General features: G+C 29.4%; 3 long non-coding RNA genes across 3 annotated transcripts; 2 read left to right on the plus strand and 1 right to left on the minus strand.

Moving 5' to 3' along the window:
* The first annotated feature begins 267 nt into the window (after positions 1-267).
* On the plus strand, positions 268-3,065 carry LOC147656232 (uncharacterized). Its single transcript, XR_015294688.1, has 2 exons — positions 268-1,041; positions 2,520-3,065. It is a non-coding gene; the product is annotated as an uncharacterized LOC147656232 (long non-coding RNA).
* A 1,379-nt stretch (positions 3,066-4,444) lies between these two features.
* On the minus strand, positions 4,445-9,967 carry LOC147656233 (uncharacterized). The gene is made up of 4 exons (XR_015294685.1): positions 9,780-9,967; positions 9,066-9,122; positions 5,675-5,751; positions 4,445-5,481 (listed from the first exon to the last, which is right to left on the minus strand). It is a non-coding gene; the product is annotated as an uncharacterized LOC147656233 (long non-coding RNA).
* Positions 9,831-11,508, plus strand: LOC105737448 (uncharacterized). Its single transcript, XR_015294680.1, has 2 exons — positions 9,831-10,304; positions 10,640-11,508. It is a non-coding gene; the product is annotated as an uncharacterized LOC105737448 (long non-coding RNA).
* Positions 11,509-11,751: the final 243 nt, after the last annotated feature.

Raw genomic sequence — 11,751 nt, forward strand, 5'->3', positions numbered from 1 at the left:
ATTGATGGTTTAATGCTGTATAATAATTTTTAATATAAAACAAACACTATTTTGCTACATATTTTGTAGAATAATAATACGTAATTATGTAACATAAAAATTACATTTATAATTGAATTTTTAAGTTTCGAATAGATACAAATGCATTACAAAAAGACTTATTCTACGTGCAAAAATAGAATAAAATTTTTTCATTTCCAAGACTAGTTTTCAAGAAAATTAATAAAATTGAATAAAAGTTTGGATGAATATTAAAAGAAATTTATTTTACACTTTTTATTTATTTCCATGTATAATCATAATCCACTTGTATCGATATAATCAATAAATATTATAACTACATACCACAATTATAATTTAATAATAACCATAAATAACAAATAAATACTATATATGATCAATATTCAACGGCACTAGTAAATATCACAGACTCGTTAACCCAGAAACGGACAAAACTTACGCGACAGCATCGCCCGGCTCAGGCGTAACACGCTTTAAATACGAAATCCGATCCAAAACAAACGCAAGCTCGAACAAACTTGTAGCTCGAACGCGTGTTAGCCACGTTGCGAATCACCAGCAATGAAAGCAGTCCTATTTCGAGCCGTTTATAAATACGTATTCGGTGTGGACGGTTACAACTATGGCGAGGAATAGAATAAAAAGCCAGAGAAACACGGAAAAATTCAACAGAACGGTGTAAAAGCAGGAAACGCGTGTCAAAATGGAACGACGCCATATGCAAACGCCATGTACCTTCTATTACAGAGCACGCGATTCGAGGACTGAACCATTCCACTTCCAAGCGACGACTGATTGGTGGCGCCATCTAACAATCGAGCCACAAACTTCGTAGCTAAGCCTGTGTTACACGAGGCAACGTTTCTGGATTCGTTACAACACGCGGATCGATCCGTTTTATCTTTTTTCGGGAGATATAGTGAAAAATGAAAGAGTGAATATTGGCATTTTATTATACGATATAAGAATAAAATTTAAATATTCCATTATAACTTTGATTTCTTTGTTATTTAATCACAGGTATGAAGATGCGTAATTTCTTTTTTTTATGTATTAACACGATAATAGATTAATATTGTAGTGTAACCTCTCAAACATGTGACTGGAAAAATATATATTTTTAAAATTAATCCTATTTATAATTGTTTACTTTTAAATTGTATTTCTTATTTTTATAATACCTATTAAGCAAAATTTGATTATAATGAGATTATAATTTTTTCGTAGACACAAAAATAAATTAGGTTATAAAGAATTGACGATGATATGTTAGAATTATAATAGAATTAATAATTAATAGAATTACTTCTACAATTGTTTCTTCTTATTTTAATGCATTTTCTTTTTATCTTTATTTACATAATTGGATAATCTTTAATCGAAAAAATGAAAAAAATAAAAAATGAATAAGGATGTAATTAGAATGTAAATTTTTATGTAAATACTTATTTTTTACTTACTTGAATTTTCACTAAAATCTAATTGCCGATTCAAAATTGCTAATTTATTTATGCGCAGTTTATGATACCGTTGCGAAGAATGTCTGTCTTTCCCTTCCCCTTTTGATCTTTTCAGTTTGATATATAGGAATATTACTGAACCCTTCTCTATTGGATCGATAGAATTTTTTCACGGAAACTGGAGATTTTTTACTTTGAGAATTCAGGTCAGCTAAGATGATAGGAAGCTAAGTTTTTTTTTTAAACATTGGAATGATGATGTTAATGATGAATGATGATTATTAAGAAATTAAATAAATTCATTCATCTATCATTCATATAGATAGAATAGATAAATTGTTGCGTTTTGTGAATCGCAATATATAAGTAATTAAATATATAAGTGAATATATAAGTAATTTGTGTTAGATGAAAAAAACAAAGATACGCAACGTCAATATAATAGAGATAGTCTATTCTTTATCTCACTTTATCTAACACAATCTTAAATCTTCACTATTTTGTATATTTTTAAATACATTAACATTCTGTATATTATTACTTATATTTATTCAATAATATTTAATTAATATTTCAAATTATAAATTATATCTATAATCTAATAGATTCTTGAATTAAATGTTAAAATTTTCATTAACAATATTTCTAATTTTACAATTTCCAAAAATGATTGATCTTCAACTCCTTCATCGTTCTCTCAAACTTGAAAAAACCATAAAAATATTCTATCTGATCCTCAATATCTATCATTAAATTTTCAAAATTTCCATTAAAACATTTATTGGCATTAGCACGTTAGTAATTTTCAATTAAGCCTAACAAAATAATTCTAAGATCATCAAGAGAATCTTATCAAAAATTATAACAACAAACAATTTAATTAAAAAAACATACTTAACTATAATAATAGAGAAACAGATATAACTCCTTCCACAATCGCATTGTCAATGTGTCTACGGCTAAATTCTAATTTCAAACTTCGTGTAACGTGGATACAGAGGGATCGATACTAGCCTACCTCCCCAATACCTTTCTTAGTCTCGTTGGTAGAATAGTAGGGGTTGTTGGAGCGATCCAAGTCTCGACTGGTTGACCCGTCTCGCCACGTCTCAACCCACTTCACCCTGATTCACCCTGTCCCCTACTCTCTTGACCGGACGTCGCCACCCCTTTCGTTCCATCAACCCTGGAAATTGACTAGGGAGCTCGTCCAAAGATGGCGCCACGTGCATTGGCCAGCGGGAAATTTTCGGTAACTAATCAATAAAAGGCCCTAGACAGGGCATGAATGTGTCACCCTTGCAGAATTTCTAGGATTTCTGAGTGGAATTTGGAAATAGAAAATGTGTTATTTCGTGAGAACAAGAGAAATAGAATTTCCAAATTTAATAATGGAAATTTGAAAATAAAAGATATATTTCGTCGTTTTGGAAAGATTCGGTTACTACAATGAATCGAAATTATATAATTAATAATGGAGAATTATTTTTTTATTATATTTTTTTTAAGGAAGATTAATAAAATTCATCAAATATATTGTTTTATCAAGAAAAAAAAAAGAAAAAATAAATATATTTAAATATCCTTATGAATATTTATTAAAACAAAATTTAAATTTCTCAAATATTTTATAAAGCATTCAAATTAAGAGAGATTGATCACGAGTGAGTATTAAATTATTTTAATTATTTTATATAAATTAAAAAAAAAAAAAAATTAAAACGTGAACTCAATTTCCTGTCTTTCTGATCGAGGTTGTAATTTCATCGTTGCTCCATTTCATTGGAATATTAATAAGACCGGTTGGTTTAAGACAGTTATTTACGATTTCTTAAACAACTCCTGTACAAGGCCATCGCGAGATGAAGAATCTTGATCGCATAAAAAGAGACAAGACGCCATTATTGGTTTGGAACCAGCTGCCTGCACGAAGAATTTTATTCAAAATTATGTACAATTTTATTAACTGCATTGATAAAGTTCGACGATTAACTTGGTTGTAATAACATGGCAAGTGGTTCTTAAACAAACGATAAAAAGGAAATAAAGAAAGAAAAAAAAAAAAAAGAATGAAGTGCAAAAAAAAAAAAGAATTGGAAAAAGAAAAAAATTTTGATGTTTTGAAATTTATTATTTACGTTGCGCAATCGATCGGCAGAATTGTGATTAATCAATTAATTTATCTTCGAACAGATTTTCGAATTTTAATTACGATTCTTGTGATTTTTGTAACGTAAAATTTATCATTTTTGTTTTCATATTTTAATACCGTCAATCTGATTAATTATAATTTATCAGATATAAATGTTTCGATATGCGATCGCCAATTGATAAGCAAATCAATTTAACAGATATTTTGGATCTCTCTTTTCTCAAATCTCATTCCTTAAATGCTCGTAAAAATAATTATATTAAAAACTTAACCTCTCATAACGCGATGTAGACAATATTCTCAATTTCTATTCTCTTTTTGTAAAAAGTTTACCGAATTATTTTTGTTTGTATAATTCGATAAATCCAAAAAAAAAAAAAAAAAAAAACAACGAAAAGATAACGATATTTTGATGTTTTTACCTCGAAAGTGATCTAAACTGATGGCACCATTAAATCAATATCAATATTGTACAGCATGAGATATGCATATTTATTCATATGATCAAAAAAAAAAAAAAAAAAGAAAAGAGATAATCGACCAAGGTAATTTTGGAATAAAAACTGTCAAAACATGAAAAAGCCGGTTCAATAAGAAGGGATGAAGATCATTTCATTGAACGAAAACAGTAGAAGAGTTGTCAGAGTTAACTGAAATGCTGATTTTCTCTATCTTTTCTATGCATTCCACCCACCGTTACGATAAAGTGCTTCGTCCGATAAGATGGGCTGAATAAAAATAACGATTGTCATAGTCCAGAAAAAAAAAAGTATTTTTACGAATGCTTCTGTTGGATCTTTGAATGAGTCTGTTTTATGGTATTCAATTAAATTTATTTTTATTACGAGATTACATTTTGTCGATCTTTTTTTAGGATTCAAGAATTTAAAAAAAAAATTAATTTAAAATTATTAACATAAATAACGTTCTATAAAATCCAAAAAAATTTTATAGAAAGAAAAGAATAAAAATACTCCATAGAATCAAGGAATTTGAGGAAAAAATTAATTTAGAATTTCATTTTAGAAAAATTCTTTTCTTGAGTATCAAATTTATCGAATAAAAAAAATTATTATTAATCTTTTGAACTAGAGAATATCCATATTTCTATAATAATTTGAAGTAGAATTAACAAAATTATAAAATAATTCGATACAAATAATAAAAAGAAAAACGTTTCCAAAATTTTCGCTAATAATGTATCTACCTATACAAAAAAAATGCAATAATTTTCATATTAAAAATAAAAGACGTACAATGTTTACTAAGGTATGCATCATAAAACACTGATAACTTATTCTATCTTGTCTGACCTTTTCAACATGCCGACCGTGAAAGAAGGGAAGGAAAAACGAGCGATAAATTGGAAAAGAATTCCTGACAAGCCAGCCAGAGAAAGCTGTCGCGTAAAATCGGTTCACCGAGCGACGATAGACGTTTAAACATTCTTTAGAAAACTCTCGAGAGAATCCTCTTCCCGACTGAAACAGCGACTCGAAGAACGCAGATAAGAAACAATTTCCTGCTTTCGATACACGTGATCCCTTTTCTACACTTCCATTTTCATCAAATTGTTTCACCAAAACAATCCTCGTTTTTTTTTTTTCGTCCACACATTTTGAAGAAATCCTCTTGTCAATCAACTGGTATTCGTGATAACAGTTTTTTTTTAAGATAATATGTAATAAGATATTCTCTTATTATCTCTGGATCATTATTTATGATCCTAACTCATGATTATTTTTTTTGATAATGAATTTCTTTTTTTTTTTCTTCTTTTTTTATTTTTGTGATTCTTGATATACATTCTTTGTTATACGATTATTGTGATGTATAATAATGTATTATCTATAAGATCCAATAAAATAGATACGTATTAAGTATAATTATTAGTAATTCATATAAATTATTAAAATAACTAGGAATAATTTTTATATATTTTTTTTCTCTATATTTAAATCTATTGAATAAGCTGAATTAAAAATAAATAATTCCTTTATAAATTTCAATTTTAAAAACTCGGAAATATCAAGAAAAATACCTTAATAATAAATCGATATACGTTTTTTTGTTTTCCCTTATATCTTTCAATATCTTCTTATACCAACAAATTTTTTTCTGAAAATAAATAAATGAATGAATAACAAATGCAATGGCAAAGAAAAGATTAAAAAAGAAAATGTAATAACTCAAAGAAAAAAAAGAATCAGAAAGAGGTGGAGAAGCTGCTCGCAAAAGAATGGCTGGGCGGTGATAAGGGTAAATTTCAAGAGATATTTTTTTCTTTCTTCTTCTCTAAAAGCAGTCAATCCTTTGACCTATCTGATACGCGACCTACGCATGATAACGGTCCACCTATTTTCCATTTTGTTTACTATATACCTATATCTTCGTCTCACCGTGAAACAGCACATCTATCCTTGTTCCTCCCACTACTCTCACTTCTCATATCGCCATCTTTCTCTTTTCTTTTTGGCTGTGTATTTATTATCTCTCTCTAACTTAAAGAATAACTCTCTCCTTGTCAATCGTTTTGGCCGGGCTCACGGTTGCTGTTCAACCAGCGGAAGCCAGCTAGACGGCTCGGAAGCGAGGTTCTCCACCTTCCTACTTTGTCAAAAAACCGTAGACACGACAAGGACGCGTGGTCTGGGATAGCCAATCAGAGCAAGGCTGTTCTTCTGGCCGCCGATCAATGCGAAACTCCTCTGTACCGACGTGTACAGGGTGTGCTCTTTGTCGGGAGAGAGAGACCCAGCCCAATCTCTGGCCAGCGGAAGCGAAGCTCCTGCAATTTCGACACTGTTGTCCAATGCAACCGCCATGTCAATTTGTATTGGAGACTGACCATATCGTAGTTTTCTTTCCTCTCTTTTTTTCTTTTTTTTTATCGAATGACACCGAATGTCACCTTTTTTTCTTTACTTCTTTCTTCATCGATTTTCGAGATGCAATACGATATATCTGCTTACCGGTATGAGTAGAATCGAATCTTGATTATATTTTTCTTGTTTTTTTTTGTTCATTGTTATTGACTTACGTGATAGGAACGTTGATGCGATTCTTGATTCGCGGACACGTTCATCGAAAAATATATTGCGCGTATTGAATTTCGTTTTTTTGAAGATGAAAGATGAACATTTAAATAAAAGAAGATCGAGTTTTGAAATAATTAGATTCGAATAATTACATCCTATTTGATCATTTGAAAATCCGTTTTAATAATGTTGTAAAAATAGAACATGTATTAATTTTTCAATTGACAAAAAGAATCATTTCCACTATAGAGTAATTCTACTCTTTTTTAGAATTTAGAAATATATGATTATTAAAAGTAAAGGTACAAATTATTAATTAAAAATGATTTCTTTATAAAATCCAGATTGACAACCATTTCACTAAATGAAATGGGAAAATTTCCTTCTTGTCCATCCTACAGAATTTCTTTCAGCAATTTATAACAAAATAAAGAACTTAATCTTATAGGTATATATTATATATTATATAAAGAACACTGTGCACTCCCAATGAAATGTCAAAAGTAAATACTACTTTTTCAAAATAATTGTCATATTACATTTTAACTCGGACGTCATATTTGTAAGTCGAAGAATCGTGTGGAATGATGAACGAGCAGTTCGTAAAACAGGAAGGACTAAAGATTACAAGGGAACTATCGCGTTGGTCCATTCGTCATATTCGAAAATTCCGCAGTCCTTTACCGTAGCCCCATCAAATTTTATTCCGGGTAATACGCAGCGGCAGCGTCGTTTGGAATACGTGACCTTTCCAAGCAACTGTGTATCCATCCAAATTGGATATCGGACGAAGTTGTTATCGGGTAAGAGCTGAGACTATGCGCTACCGAATGCGAAACCGAAAGAATCGAACGGATATTCAATTTACTTTCTAAACAAATGTATCCATAACATTAAAAGTTGTCGCAGTGCAACTGTTTTTTGCTTTCAGTTTAATTAAACGAAGAGTTTCGAAACTGACCACGTTAGTTATTACCTTGGACCTTGGCAAATATACGTAGTATTTGTTCGTTGTTTGTTTGAGTCATCCTCACCAGTTGATAGAATCTAATGAAGCAAATTTCACACCGATAAATTTCTTTAAATAGTTCGAATTGAGTTTTCACTAATTGTCGTTTTTAATAAAATGAAAATAGAATTTCATGATTCTAGAAAATACATACTCGTGTTCGTGGCTGATGCTAAACTGTGAGCTTATAACGAATATTGCAATTAGAAATAATATATCTCTCTTTTTCTAATTCGTTCAAATTCGGCTAGACTCGTTCGAATTCGTGTTTGTATAGTCTACTCTCCTATTTGAACCTAAGCGTCACTAGTAATAATTGCGCATATAGTTCTTCTTGCATATAGTTCTTCATCTAGTAAAATTTTTTTTTTGTTTTCTTTATATAAATGATTTATTTAATTCGTGTCATAATATATGTATTTTTAATTTTTAATAGTGAGTTCAATATCAAAGAAAATAATGCAATTTTTTTTATATGCTTTTTTTCTCTACGTGTGATTAGATTATCTAGAAAAATTTTTTATGCTTCGTTCGCCATGTTTCAAACCTTACTGGTCGCTCGCTCGCTCGCTCGACGATTATTTCTATACCGTAAAGCAATTTCTGAAAAGCTATTTCCAAAGAAGTATTTTCAACGTGATGGTTTGTATAGATATGCGATTCTTTCTACTTTGCCTCAACTGATCTACATAGAAAGCCGAAATATTTTACCAGTTCTCTCGTTTTCCTCATGCGCGCGTCTCCGCTTGCCACATCACGTCTCTCGTCATGCAACTTCTTGACCTATCTGTTCCACAAAAATAGCCCGCTTCCTTCCCCTCAATTGTTCCTCGATGAAAACTGTTCTAAAAGTGGTCGAACACCTTCGTGCCACGGTTGATAACCGATTTCAAACGGTCTACGCTTTCATTTTCCTTTTCTTTTCTGTTTCTTTCATTATATAACGTTTTTTATTCTTTTTCTTAGGAAATTTATTTGCATTTGTAATTTTTGAAATTGAATTATTATTTTGAACTTTTACATTTTATTTTTGTTATTTTTAACGTGAATATTTTTCTTCAATGAAAGATAATTGAAAGTTGAGGTTATGTCAACAAGAAAAAAGTTTTCAAAGACATTGAAAAGAAATCATGGAAGTAAATGGTAAATTTCGAGAAAAGAAGATAAAGAAAAGTGATTTCTAGTATTATTTCATCTAATATTATTTTGATATTTGTTTGATATTTATTGCAGTTATTAATTTATTGCATTTTCTTTTTATTCAAAGTTTTGAATTAGTTTGGTAAATTCTATCACAATAATATTTTGCTTTTCCTCATGAAAATTTGACGCAGAATATAATCGTAGATATCTGCCTTGATTAATATTGATTTGAAAAGACTTACCCATTGGATGCTGGACCGCCGAATTTTCGTTTTCGATAACGTTGATACACTCCACATCTGAAATAAAAAAACAAAATATTAACTCTAATACTTAAATCTTTAAATCTTATTAAAATGAAAAAAACATTTAATTTATATATCAAAAGAAATTTTTTTAAATTTAATTAATATAAAATTGTAATATAACTAAACTAGATTTAAACAATTTAACAAAAAAAAAAAATAATAATATATACTATTTCGATTTTTTCTTATTAGATATCTCCATTCGATAAAAATATATTTGTGTTTGTGATTGTGATCAATGAACAACTTGCCATCATTCGTACAATAATCTGTGACGAAATTCTTTTGATTATTGCATATGATTTTTTTTTATGTAACAAATATAAATGAAAATATGAAATATTGCTGTATATAAATAAATAGCATACAAAAATTGAAAAAATATCAAGAATTAACAAAATCTTTGTTCGATTTCCATCTCAACATTAATTTATATAAAATGTATTTTTATAAAAATTTACAGATTATATATTCATTATTATTAAACAAATTTATTATTAAATATATAAAAATTTTCATAATATTGTAAATATATCTGTTTTTTCCATCAAATGATCATGACGAATGTACACGACATAACCTTTGAGGGAATTAAAATCTAATTCAAGAAGCTCGTTAAGAATATATAATTTTTATTTATAAACTTACAATGTTTGTTGTTCCGGCAGCTCATCTTCAAACAATAAATAATATTAATCATCGATTGTAACAAACGAAAAATATTTAATACGCGGGAAAAATCGATGTAATAAAATAAATTAACCAGATCGAGTACTAAACATTGATCGATGCTCGCTGACTCGATACATCGCAATATCGCATAGGCCATGAAGCGCGAGATGCGCATGCGTACATCAACTTGTTCATTGCTCTGATTCAACATGGCGACTTTGTCACTTTTTCTATCCCTACTCTGGCCAACTGTTCCTGTCAACTGTTACTAAATAATATTATACCTATTCAATTCAATCGAATATATACATTATTATATACACCATGAATATTTAGTATGCGTGCCGATTGTTACAAGGATGACGTGTCTTTTTTCGTTAATCTTGAAATTCTGATTCGTTGGCCGACAAGCTTTCTGGACAATAATAGAGAAAAACTTTCTGTGAAACAATTGTATAAGAACGGAAGGATATTTCATTTTTTGCGGAAAGGAGCTAATGGGTAAGAAATTTCGAATGACATAAAATTGCATGAGAGTTAAACTTATTTAATATTTCAAGTGATGTTTGTAAATGTAAAAATAAGATGTAATATCGGAAACTATAATTTATCTTTTATTTTTCTTATGACTATGTGCGTCGTAATTAGCGATTCCTAATTGGAAAATAAATGAGATAGTATAAGTATAGTAATTGTTATTCTTAGGAATGAAAGAAGATACTTATTATATCTTATTTTTTTTTGATATTATAACCTATATAGTTTAATTTAAAAGCATCGCATGTTCTTCTAGCAAGTAATTCGGAATGTATTTTTAAATTGTATTTATTCTTTAGAAACTCGCAAGTATATAAATCTAACTGTAAGAATATGAAATTCGATATTTATTTTATCTTTGCTGATGCAAACGTCGAAAATGACAGTTAGCCAAAGACAAAGAAAGATTGAGAGTCCAAGTATTTAAAGAAATTTATGATGTATTGTTAGTGTGTGAAATTACTCGCCTCACTGGGTTCACTGGAATAACCTTTGATAATACATTCACTGGAGAAAAGCTTGAGCATATAATGAATAATATTATCTATCTGCTATCGTACATTTTACTAGGCACTGCAACTTGGAAACTGGGCGGAATAATCCCCATAAGCCGAAAGTTTGTGGTAGAAAACGCAAAACGCAAGTCTTTAGCGACGAACTGCGCAATTTAATATTCATAACTTGCATAAAATATGTATTAAGCGACAGTCGAGGTACAGTTTGGTTCATGATAAAAAAAAAACACGTAAGTCTATGCCAGGAAACGGAACATTAAGAAAACTGAGAAACGAGCAATAAGAAGACAGCGTGTTAGCTCATTAAACCGGCCGTAGAAAAGGACCACAAGTCGATCGTTTTCGTGCAATTCGTGTCCTCGTGTAAAATAAAACAAATAATGCCACTACAAGTTCATTTAAAGTGCAAACCAAATTTTTTTTCTTTTTTTTTTTACTTATCAAGTTGTAAAAGGTAGATAAGAGCAGTCAGTTTAAGAGAATAAACTTGTAAAAGGAACGATAATACGTTATGTATTAAGAGGTTAAGTTAATTTCGCGTCATTAAGCTTCGAACGCGACTAATAAAACAATCGAAAACAGCTTCGATCGATTATCTTCGATTCGAAATATGAATATAATGCAAATTTAATAAAGTTTAAAAATATTTCTAATCATATTATTAATAACTAATTATCACAATAACTAATACCACGATAAATATCACAACTGAATTTTAGTATATAATAGCAATACTTTTCAATCATCTATGTAATTATTAATATATTCTGTCATGGAATATACTTATGATATATATAGATTCTTCCTTTTAAGAAGAAAATAAAAAGGATAATGTCTGTAAAAATATTCAAGAGATCAGAGCAATCAGTCGATCGATAATAATAACATCCAGCTGT

This window comes from Apis florea, unplaced genomic scaffold, assembly GCF_048593485.1.
Source record: "Apis florea isolate Af1SG1 unplaced genomic scaffold, ASM4859348v1 contig_37_pilon, whole genome shotgun sequence".
NCBI classification, from domain to species: domain Eukaryota; kingdom Metazoa; phylum Arthropoda; class Insecta; order Hymenoptera; family Apidae; genus Apis; species Apis florea.